The sequence below is a fragment of the Diorhabda carinulata genome, chromosome 8, assembly GCF_026250575.1.
Source record: "Diorhabda carinulata isolate Delta chromosome 8, icDioCari1.1, whole genome shotgun sequence".
In the NCBI taxonomy this organism is placed as follows: Eukaryota; Metazoa; Arthropoda; class Insecta; order Coleoptera; family Chrysomelidae; genus Diorhabda; species Diorhabda carinulata.
Window position 1 is genome coordinate 8,934,739 of NC_079467.1, and position 13,070 is coordinate 8,947,808.

Genomic DNA, 13,070 nt, shown 5'->3' on the forward strand with positions numbered 1-13,070 from the left:
AAGGTTTACGTATATCTGCAAAGAACATCCGATCTTTATCTTACCTAAGGAAATTTTCGAATAGTGTCTTCTTCAAAAATTACGTCACCACTTTAATTAAAGTTTCATTTCTAAATTGCACTCTTCCCATTTGCCTTGAGACGGATATAATTATACCTCTACATAAAAGAGGAGATAAGAATCAAGTATCGCATTATCGCCCAATTGCACTACTTCCCGCATTATCTAAGATCATAGAAAGATTGGTAAAAAATAGGGTTCATCATTTCTGTTTAAATATAAAATACTTATCCTCCCTCCTCAATAATTTGTACTCTAGCCTAAACAGCCAACTTTTTGTGATTTTTCTAAAGCTTTCGATTGTGTTAATCATAATATTTTAATCAACAAACTGCAGTACTACGGTTTCAGGGGAACACCTCTTGCATGGCTTAAGTCATACCTTACCAACAGAAGTCAGCTTCTGAGGGTTCATACAACAATGTCTTCTTGCAAGTCAATAGAATGTGGAGTGCCCCAAGGCTCAATACTAGGCCCAATTTTCTTTCTTCTGTTTATAAACGACATCACCTAACTAGACATCAGTGATAAAATATGTCTATTTGCAGACGTTACTAGGTTCTCTTAGAGCAACCCTGATCTCACGGCACTTCATAGGACCATATCTAGTGACCTAATCACTATAGAATCATGCTGCGATTCTAATCTTCTCTGTCTTAACATTTCTAAAACCAGAGTTTTATCACAATAAATTGCAGCCTTTTTTATTAAACAACACCACCATTGACATCGTTGAGTCTGTAAAATTCTTAGGGCTTGTTGTGAAAAATTCCCTGAAATAGGAGTTACTCATTGACGCCTTATCTAAAAAATGAAGTTCCTCCTGCTTTGAGCTGAGATTAGTTGTCAAAGAACTGAACTTATCCACCTCCTTAACAGTCTATTGTGCTCTTATTGAGTCGCATCTCTGGATTGCCTTACCCTTCTGGGGTACGTGTAGGGTTCACTGCAGGGACTTCTCTAAAAGATTAAAAATTCTGACTCCTTTTTCATCATTAAATCCGTTTGCATAATTCATAAGCACGCTTCTCCAATTTCAGAAAGATCGTTGCACGGCTATCCACTTAGAAACGTGGAGCATAATCTTCACCTACTTACTCCACGTTCAGAATTAGTTAAGGGCTCTATATTCTACAATGCAAAAAAATGCACAATCACTTGCCACTTGAAATTAAATCGATGCCATCTTTTCCTTCATTCCGCAATAATATGAGGGCATATTTACTGGAGAGTACTTTCTACTTTGTAAACGATTTCTATTCTAATAATAATATTTAATTCTGGACATGCACATACTGCTTTAATTTTTGCTATGAACTTATTTATTATAATTTTGTTACTCATTGTGGTTTTCATCTGTATATTGAAATTTCATTTTATTTGTAACTTTATTAAGTTATTTTTATGTTTGTTTTTGTTTTTACAAGCTTCAGTCTTCAAATTCAAAGTATTTCTCTCTCTATACTTTTGGTAAGACAGGGTTGTTCTAATTATTACGGGGATGACTGGGATGTCCTAATTGATACGGGGCTCAATAATTTTTGGATTACCTCATTTTTTTCTTTTTCTTTCAGCCTACAGCCATTTTGAGCTTGTAAGAATAGCAAAAGGGTTAAAAGAAATGTTTAATTTCTATTTGAAACAACAAATTGTGAAGACAGTATTGTTAATAGTTTACCCTCTGAGAAATTGTAGCGTTAACCTATGAAAGACTTGCCAAACCTTCTCTAGTCCTTTTTTGAAGTTAGACCACTGGCAGGTAACTTAATATTTTGACAATTATTGGTATAAATTTGTGTCGTTGATTCGTCATATTTTGCTGTATTTTTGGGTACAAAGGCCATGCTACTTTTGTCCATAAATCCTTTGTCTGCTGATAATTTCAAGAACAGCTTCCAACTGTTATGAATGTGTAAACTCTTATTTGTTCAATCGTATGATTATTGCCTTTTTCTGTATTTCTATCAATGCAGTTCTCATTCTTCCATCCTCAAGTTGATTCGGTGCAATTGTTTATACAAGATTTTATGATTCATAATAAGAATTACGTTTTTGTTTTTGATTACTGTAGAAATCTCGTTGATAGTCTGATTTTCTTATTGAAACAAAAATAATACCTCATGAATTTGATACTTAAACGTGACAAACGTGACGTACAAAATGACAATATTTTTATAGTATAATTCAATTTTCAATTTAAGCTTGAGTTCTAACTTCATTGGATAGTCCCCTTACAAGCACACTGTCAATATAAGTATTTACTTCTTTCTTCCCGGGACGCAACGAAAATATAACTATTGTCCTCATGTCTTCAATATTCAATTGAACTCTTAAGTATATGACTGTTGAGAATCAAATATGGAAATAATAATAATGAATAGTAAACAAAGAAGAACTTATTTCTCGTACACTTACACTAATCCATCCCTACCCTACTAGCGCTTCAGTACGATTGTTTTTATATACCCATAACGTAGCTGACCAAATCATTGTTTAGTTAATTAGAGTTTAGTATATGACACTGTGAAATATGTTGATGTAATATTAACCTAAATAATGTATTTTTGATACTTTTTATCATTTGATATTTTTTATTATCGTTACTATAAATCAACTATTAATCATATTCAAGCTATAAACTATTTTTGGCCTATAAAATAAATTAATCGGTTACTAGTCAGATTATTCCTTTCAATCTGAATTTCCTGACATGCTTTCGGCTTTTAAATTCGAAAATGCTATTTAATCACTATCAATTCCGGGAAATAGATTTACAAGGGAAATAAAATATTTCACCCCATAAATATTCTTAATTGACAAGATTACAGAGGGTAGATCGTTATAAATATAGCTGGTGGGAATGAGAAACTACATTGGATCAGATGTAGAAGAAATTTGATCGTTTCGTTTCAATGGAAAAGATTGATAAATGATTGAGAAGGGAATATTAAATAATATAATAATTATGGACGATATATTTGTCACGAAATATTTTTTAAATTATCCAATCCCATTCCAATAACTAATTATTCATTCTCTAATATACCTTTACAATTAGTTTTTTGATCAAAAATATAAATTCAGTGCTTTTACTCTGGGAGTGAATACCACCCCAACTAGAAGGTGGTAATTTTTTTGTTGAAACATAAACACAAATTATTTTATGAAGTTTTTTCGGAAAATCAATATTTTTTGACTTATTCGTTATTTTGAATGAAAAAGCATAGTTTTAATAAATTTTTCACAAATAACTCAATAATTCTAGATTCCATTTTAAAGACTATAAAGTGGTTGAATGTAGCTTTTAAAAAAATAGAAAAAATGAGACCTAATATAAACCGAGTTATGATTTATTAAAAGTGGAACTTTAGTGAACCCCAGATTTTGAAAAATTGAGAATTGAGTTAGTGGAAAATGGTCAATTTTACGAAAAAAAATATATTGAATTTTTTTTTAAGAAATTTGAAAACCATTCAAATGACACTTCATAAGACTTTGTAATACATAAAATAAGAGAGCTATGACGAAAATAATATAGAATCCCTCCATTTCATTAAAAAACGTCATTTCTACCCTTCATATTGAATTGAAATAAAATGTTATAAATTTGCAAATCACTTTAATTGAATACAAATAATAGGATCAAGAATTTTGAATGATTTCGAGAGCTTAAATCTGAAAAAATTATGGTTACAATGGAGAAAGCATTTTAAAAAAAATTGTCTTTTATTAAAAATAACTGAAATAAATATGAGAGATACGTTAAAACTGCTACAGAACAAAACGTAAGTTTTTTTCATGATAATTTTGTTTTTGTTTTATTTTTTTCTTAACTTCAGAATTAACCGAGATAAGGTTCACAGTAGTGTGTGACTGGTACCATTTTGAACCGTTTGAATGTATTTTAAATCTTTTAGCCTGATGGATTTTAAATTTTCCTATAAAGTGGTTTTTCAGTCGACAACGTAATTGAAAAATTGAGAGTGTTTATACCTAAAACAAACAAACACATTTTTTTTAAGTTCGGAGCAGATAAATTTTGGAGTACACACACATATATATATATATATATATATATATATATATATATATATATATATATGTATATATATATATATATATATATATATATATATATATACTTATATAATATTGGTTGAAATACATTGATTAAGGGTTAAAAAACATAAATAGTATCCTAAAATATTATGCAATCTTTATTTTAGTCCTACAAATGTTCTTTAACTTTTTAAATGTTTTAAATTATTTATGTTTTAACTTAATTTATTGAATTCTGATAATAAGAGGTAGTTTTCATCCCTTACAAATATTGGCAGAGGATAGATTTTGAAGTGAGCGTTAAATATAATTTATTTCCAAAATGTCACGCAAATCCATGCTTTATGGAATTTTGTGGTGATGCCATGTTTCTACCGTTGTTAACTGAACTATAATTCTTCTTCTTCCTTAGACATTTTCATTCCTTTTCCAGCATTGGGTCAGATATCATGTAACTGTTTAGTTTCCTTTTGGTTGCTGTTGAGCTTTTCTAAAGCTGTTATCATTCTTCTCATTTTCTGTGTCTTTCTGAAGATCACCTAGATTCCACTTTCATATATCAAGATGGATACAGAAATTGAGTTTTAAACTTTAAATTTCATATATTCACCTCTTTCGTTTTTCTGAAATATTGTCTTATTTGGAGTTCAGTCTAATAAGTTCGCTTTTCTCACTCTGTTAATTATATATCTGTTTAATTCGAACATTTTAAGCGAACAATTTAATATAACCAAATATTCCAAATAACAAAAAAATCATTCAATTTGAAAATAAGTTAATTTTACTGTAAAATTATTTGGTATCTTATTTTGTTTCACCATTTTTTATTTTCCTATTTCTGTTTTACTCAATTTTTCACTCATCGTTACGTCCTTTTCTTTAAGTTACCTTAAATTCATATATGGGGTAATTTTTTGATTAATGTAATCTTAAGTTTAATTTCTCACTTCCATATTTTTCAATTATTGATAGCTTTTTGAATTGAAAATATTTTGATGCATCGACGTAGTTTCGTTTCTTACAAAATATAATCTAGCATAGGCAACTTGTATAATATAAATCAATTCTAGAATCTCTCTCTCTCTCTAACACTCTTTTATTAACTTCAATTGTATTTGTGTTTATGAGTTTGTACGGAACTCTCCTTTGGACCAAGAGCAAGTGGCTAATTACTGTTAGTATATCCCTCTAATTACATTTGCTAGTCGAGCGGGCTAAGACGTCAACCTCCGGATTCGCCGGTCGTGGATTCCAATCACGTTAACGCTGTTTTTTTAGGCGCTTTGTTTCGTATTTCTTTTACCACAATACCACTAGTATTCTTCATTCGAAATTGTTTTAAGCTTATTTTAAAAATTATTATGGCTTATTCTAATTTCATATTTATTAACATAAGTTGATAGTTGTTGTCCTTGTACATATTATAAGGAAAAATGAAAAAAGTAGAATGTCTTTAGTTGATGGTTGAATTTAAATATATTTCAACATAATCTTCTAACAGTAAAACGATCATGTAATATCTGAGGATTTAGATGGGAAAGGAACTGAATTTCCTCCCCCAATCCGCCTATGGTGATATAAAATGATTTCGCTATCCTTTAGTTTCAAAAGTATATTTTGTCACTATTTCAAGTGCATTTGAATCACTAGAAATCAAAAAATCAAATCATGATTAATTAAAAAAAAGTAGGGACCTATAATAGTTCCGCCACTCAATCAGACAACAGTTTTGTTTGAATTCGTTTAATCAATAATGCCCAATATGCAAGTTGACGTTTCCATCACTTTATAAAATATTTCCACCAGTGTGAAGAATTAAAGAATAAGAGTCTGCCCTCTTTGTGCAAAACTACCAACAGCAGTTGTCATATTTTCCTCACTTAACATCGAGTTCCTAGTTTATTGTATTGTCAAAAATTCTTCACCCATATGAAAGGTACTCCGACTCTTTAAATCACATTTGTTCATTTCAATCTATTTTTACTATTTATTTTCTTTTCTTTCGTACCAATTAAGTAAAAATGTTTATAAGAACTAAATTATCTGTGTTTCATTGAAATTTATTTTTGTTTTAAGATTTTCTAGGCCAATTTAGACATTTGTTAGTTTTTAATTCTCTCAACAATATACTAATTCCAGTTTGTTTTGACTTAATCGGATTTTGTATAGAAGCAAGTTACATTGGGCCCCAAGGAAAATTAAGAAAACTATCGGGAATAAAATATAATACACTAACAACTAATAAAAATAGCTACTTAGGACGCTCTATTCAAAGAATTTTATCAATTTTTATACAGGGTGATTGATCGATGTGATTAAGTTCAGCATCTACTTTGTCTTTTGACATATCAATTTGAAATGCTGTGCCACATCAAAGTTACATTCTTTTAAATAAAACATCCTATATTTTATTGCATATTTGGAATCAGCATGACTTCTCCATTACAATAATATAGGGTTGTGATATGTTCGGGCTACTTAAAACGTTCCAAATATCCAATTTACTATAAAATCGTAACAAGATCAATACCCTGTACAATGTGAGAGAAACTCAAGAATGGAGATCTGTTGCTAGCGTAGAATTCAAATAGTAGTGAAAATTCTGGAAAATGATTTATTTTGTTAAAATTCATTGAATCTGATTCAGGGTGATTCAAAATAATAATACCAGGATATATTGAAAAATTTTTAGCCTACTATAAAACCAAACCAAATTTTAATGTGAGAATATTTTATTACTCAACATATTCTCCTCTTAATTGGATACATTTATTACAGCGAACCTGCAACGTTTCTACACCTTTCATTAAAAAAGGTTCCTTTTTTTCTGCAAACCAGAACTCCACATCTTTTATTGCCTCCTCGTTTGAAGAAAATTTACGACCTTTTGAACTTTTTTTCAGTTGAGGAAAGAGATGCTAGTCAGACGGAGCCAAATCTGGTGAATAATAGTGATAATAGTGAAAGTTTTGCCTGTTAACACAACATTTTTATCAAGCGTAGCTTCATCTCCAAATAACACAGTTGAAAAAGCTTCTCTGATGATTAGTTTTTAGTGAAGCACATCTACAAAATGCTAGTATTTTTTCAGGATCAATTCCAGTCAATTCCTGTTGCAATTAAATGTGTTGAGAGTGCATTTTTTTATTGTCAAGGTTTCTTTGCACACCATAGTAGCTCAGTTCTTGTTCGCTAGAAATACTTGTGTGCGGGTTATCACTAATTATCAGCAAAATATTAATTTTATTTTCTTCTGTCACAAAAGCTTTCAATAGTCCATACTTCTCATAATTAACTTAACCCGTGCGATTGAAGCACTCCATCAATCTCTCCAAGGTTGCTTTTGTAGGTTGCCCCCATTCAGGAAAACGTTTAACTCGTTCTGGTAGTAAGGCATATTTATCGCATACTACCAATACCCAGATCAATCATTTCGTCACCAGTGAAATTCATTTTTGTCCTAGTTCAACACCAAAAAATCTTTTTTCATGTCATGTCATTGTCAAATGTCAGTTTTTGACAAATAAATCATAGAGAACTCACATTGTTAAATGATTATATATAGGTATATTATCATAATTTTTAGACCAAAAACAAAATATGTCAAGAACTAATAATTTTTTTATGGTTATAACTGTTAAGATACCTCGTAGAACACATCATAATTCTATATTCAACTCTATTTAAAAAAATGTAACTTTGATATGGCTTAGCAACTTTAAACACCCTGTAAGATTGTGAATAATGTAAATACTAATGAAAAATAGACACTAATCAATAATCTTATATATAAATTGTAAATCCATATAATAATACCGGTATATAATTAATTCATTAAGGAAATTTTTCCTTGAAAAGACATTACTTCAGGTACGTCTGTATTTTGTTAAAAACGGGTATTTTACTTGTGATAATTAAAAAAAAACAAAGATGATATAGATTTAATTTCAATTGGCAAGTGATTGTGCATTTTTTGCATTGTGAAATATTAAGCCCTCCACTAATTCTAAACGTGGAGTAGGTAGATAAAGGTCGTGCTCCGCGTTCCTAAGTGGATCGCCATGCAACGTCCTTTGTGAAATTGGAGAAGCATACTTACGAATTAGGCAAACAGATTCAAAGATCAATAAGGAAGGAAGAGTCAAAATTTTTAATCTTTCAAAGAAGTCCTTGCAGTGAGCCCTGCTGTTTAGTCCGAGTAAATATCTAACAGCTCCCTTTTGTAGTTACTCTGTAGATAAGTTCAGTTCTTTGGAGGCTGAACCAAGCGCAAAACAGGAGGAACTTAATTTTTTAAATAAGGCGGCAATATGTAATTCTCATTTCAAGTAATTATGCATACGTAAGATACTCGCGCGTTGGGTGCCGTAATTGCTTACTTTGGAATAAATGCGCATTCAAATAAACAATTCCCAGGCTTTATTAAGGCGGTTAAAGCGAAATGAGTTCTATTTTTGCCATAGATTTTTGTCTAACCTATGTTTGTTTACTATTCAGTTAGGTTTTCAATTATTAGCATTCTGTATATCTTCAATACTTGGTTCCTTATTTTAGTAATATAATTATCTGCTTCTTGTAATACATCTTTTAATAATCTTTATCATTTGCGTTGAATACATTCGGGCTTGCTTCTTGTCTTCCCGTTACTATAAGCGATACATTAAGTAGTTAAATTACTATATTCCCAACTGCTGCATCTAATCAGTAGTTAAAAAACTACAAAAAATATGTGGAAAGTGAATTTTATAACAAAAATAAAGGAAAAATCATAAAAAAGGCAGTAAAAAAAAGTTGAAAATGATCAGATATGGTACTACTATTCCGCGGATTGCTTGAATTTCAGGTACAAATTTTTATTTTGGATTGGATTTATTTTTATGACTTTATACAGAATTTGTTTAACTTTGCTGGAGTTACTTCCCCAGCAGGAGACTTTTCCTCAGGAAGTGGTATTCGGCTTCATTTGAAGTATATAAATAACTGATACTGATACAATTAATATAAAATTGGACATCAGCTTTTAAACGCACGATGTTAAAAGTGAATACAAAAGAAGAAATGCTGGAAACACCACACGGATTATATTAATAAAAAAATAAAACCATCCCCGGACACGATTCTCCAAATTAATATTTATTGCTGTTAACAATAGAAAGAAGTTTCAGCAACAAATAAATTCACTGAAAAAATAATAATTTCACATTACCTGCGTATCCAAAAGAGCACAACGAATAAAAAGCAGTTATAAATTAAAACAACTCAGGTTTATATATATCAAAGATAAGAGCGGGACTTATATATGGAAATTCAGGATGGTTGTATTTGTGCCTTGTAATGGTCCAACGGTTAAATCACTTGTTGTGGTTGAAACTCTAAATCTGGCAGCTATAGAGCTACGGGAAAAAATGTGGAAGGTAACATAGACGGAAATTACTGAAAAAGAAACGAATAAAGAGAACATATTTGGAAAAAAAGAAGCTTATGTTCTAGCATATGGAAAAATTGAAATTATATTTTTTTAAAAATATAACCAAAGAGGAATCTGTTCTATTCTATTCGTTCTGTTCTACAAATAAATAGAAAATACAAATTTCCATGGAATCTATTATACAAAATTTGTATAAAATAAAAGAAAACTAATAAAGTTAACTGGAATTTTTGTGAGAACATTGATGATAAAAGCTAAAAAGATACTTGAAGAACTTACCAGCGAATATAAAGAATAATATCACCACAAATTAACTAAAATTTACTTTGATTTAAACTTGAGTGCAGATAGGTTTAGGACGATTTTGTTTACATTTCGTGGTTTTATTGGATTTTTCGAATGGAATGGGAGATCTATAACAAATTAATTTCTTGAAAAAATCGAATGTTAGAATAAATAAATGAGAAGTGACTACTGTACCACAATAAAAATTTTATTTAGAAATACTTTTTTTAAGTTTTGTTTCTTCTACTTTTCCGCCTCTTGAGAAGTAGATGTCTAGCTTTCGTGCCATCTCTTAGGAGGTCGGCTAGAAGGTCTCCTTGAAGTTGGTTTTTATCCTTTGCACAATTTAGCCCATCGATCTTCCGTCATTCTGTCGACGTGATCTCTCCATTATCGTTGTCTCGATCTCGTGAACCGTATTATATCCTGAATTTTCAGTTCTTATCTTATAACATGGCTTTGTATTTAATCTTAGGCTCACCTCTTTAATAATCCTTACTGTTTTCATCTCTGCTACCCTCATGATGTTCTTCGTTTTTGTTATGTTCGCTCTAGTTGATTCTGTTTATTCTGAAGATATCTGTTTATTGAAGTTTTCGGCCGTTGTTTGCTACCTATACAGCAAACGCTGTAGGTTATCCTCATTATCGGCTATCAAGATCGCGTCGTCGGCGTAAAATATTACCTTTATTGCTCTTCGACCCATCCTGTATCCTCCAGGAACTTCTTATATATATATATATATATATATATATATATATATATATATATATATATATTATATTTATATTTTATATATTATATATATTTATAATATATATATATATTATATTTATGTATTTCACGGGTATTCCCTGAGTATATCAATGATGTCAGGATGTCAGCTATTTGAATTCTAACAAATACTTTTTTGAGATCGTCAAAACAAAATAACAGGGGTTTTTCTATCTGAGGATGAAAATTGCGTCTATTGTTGATCTTTTTTCTATGAAGCCTCATTGTACTCTTTTATATCTATTTTATTCATTAATTTTTTTGTAATGATTTTGGTCAGCAGCTTATTTACGCTGTTTAGCAAAGATATCATTCTATAATTGTCTGGATCATTTGTCTCTCTTTTTGTATACTGGGATTGTGATGCTGTGTTTTCAATCAGTAGGTATTTTTTTCATCGAGGTAGTGTTTTGAAATAATATTGTGAATGCTGGTCGTATTTCAGGTCCTCCGTATTTGAGCATTTTGTTAAAGATTCGGTCAGGGCCAGGGGCATTAAATATCTTACTATCAGCGAAACATGAATTGCCATTAAAGCATGAAAGTATGCGAAATTTCAAATCAGTAGGTTGATTAAATAATAATGAAAATTTAATTAGAGAATTCTATCCAAGTAAACAAACAAACCGACAAACTAACAAAGTAAGATAAATAAAGTGGTAATAATATTAACGCGCTATCCGCTTGATCTCCGATGTTTACTTGCTGTGGAAAAATAATTCTCACAGAATTATGGTAAACTTTGCGTTCTAAAGAAATTCTTTCATGGCAAAGTTATGTATACAAAATTTTATCAGTCATTAAAATCTAGAATTAACGGAATAAATGTTATTGTTGAAGTAGGTAGTTAATAAAAACGGTTATATCGTAGTACTTTTGATTGACATATTTTGAAAGGGATAGCTATAATTAGTCTTTTCCTCTTATGAAATGTAATTCCACGATTTGATGTACAATATGTAATAAAGACAAGTCTGATTTTACATGCTGTATATTGGCTTGACCTATATTTATTTTTCTCAATATTTAGACATGACTTTCGCCCATTTAAAAACAAATAAACAACATGTAACTTTGTTCACTCTCAAAACGGCGAGTTGGTTGTAATCCTAAAAAAATTATGAACAATGATTTTCAAATGAGAGTCATTTTGAGGGTTTGTTTACAAAGAATTGAATAATAGCTCAAGAAACTGAGAAAAATAGTTATATAATAAATACTCGACAATTTATTTTTAAAATTATGGGATTTAGAGGTTGATCAAGAATATATTCAGTTTAATAAAAGCTAATCGGCACATGTGAGGAACCCAAGACTATTGAAGCTGGAATGCGCTTTACATTCAATTACTATTCTGAAAGCAATTCAATGCAGATTATTCCAATTAGAAGTAGGATGTAAATCAAGTCACTTAGGTTATAGCGCTCAGATAAATTCCTCATCGTTGTCAAAATTCAAATACGATATTAGATTTGAAAATACTCGAATTTTGGGAAATCGATATAGTTCTTAATTCATTTGTGAAGCCACACTACATAATGATAGGTCTATTGTATTGGAATACTTGAGTTCATAGAAAAGAAAAAAGTAGGAGAAGAACCTACAAGAAGAAAATAATCTTCATAATTAAATTAAAAAATTCAAATAGTATCTTAACTGTCTTGTAAAAATAGTACATTGTGCAAAAAGGGGGAAAAGTTCAACTTTTCTCACGTGTGTGGAAGATTGAGATACGAACCCGAAGGGCGGGTGCCGTAAACACACGAGTGAGAAAAGTACTTTTACCACATATTGCACACTATACTTTTTTTGTAATTGCACAAATTGAAAGAATAAAAGTAATGGAACTTAATGTTTATTTTTATGATTAGTGAAACCAAAATAATACTCAAGGATCCTCTGAACTGTTGAATAATATTATTTAAAATTGTAGTTGATTGTGAAATTTTTATAATTTTGTATAGTTAAACACGGAACATCATTTCTTTTTATTTTCTGTTATGTTAATTTTAGATGCTGAGGGTTGATCGTTCATATACGGTGTATTTTCTGTCTCCATTTCTGTAAAGGTTTTTCAATGGAGTTGTCGATTTCATTAGCAACGTTGGTCTGGAATTGATAAATCCATTTTCTTCATTAATCCTTGATAACCATATTTAGAAAGAGAGTTTTTGAACTGTTGGATATTTTTTCATTCATAATGTGACTCATCGATAAGATCAATTTGTGTATCCTTATCAATAGGTTCATTTATGATTCATGTTGTTAGTGCCCTTGTTGTTGAAAAAATTAAGCTATATGGTAAATTTGACTAGACTTTCTTCACCCTACTAATTAACATTTAAAGTACATCTTAACTTCCACTATACTACTTATCACAATATTAATTATACATACTGTATGCACGACTACATTTAGTCAAAAGCTCTCGAAGTATCATTGCATTCTCAGCTCTGTGTTTGTA

General features: G+C 30.2%; 1 protein-coding gene across 3 annotated transcripts in view; it reads left to right on the forward strand.

The window, feature by feature from the left end:
* Positions 1-13,070, forward strand: part of LOC130897564 (calcium/calmodulin-dependent protein kinase kinase 1) — a 509,686-nt gene that overhangs the window by 318,145 nt on the left and 178,471 nt on the right. The gene's annotated exons all lie outside the window — the stretch shown is intronic.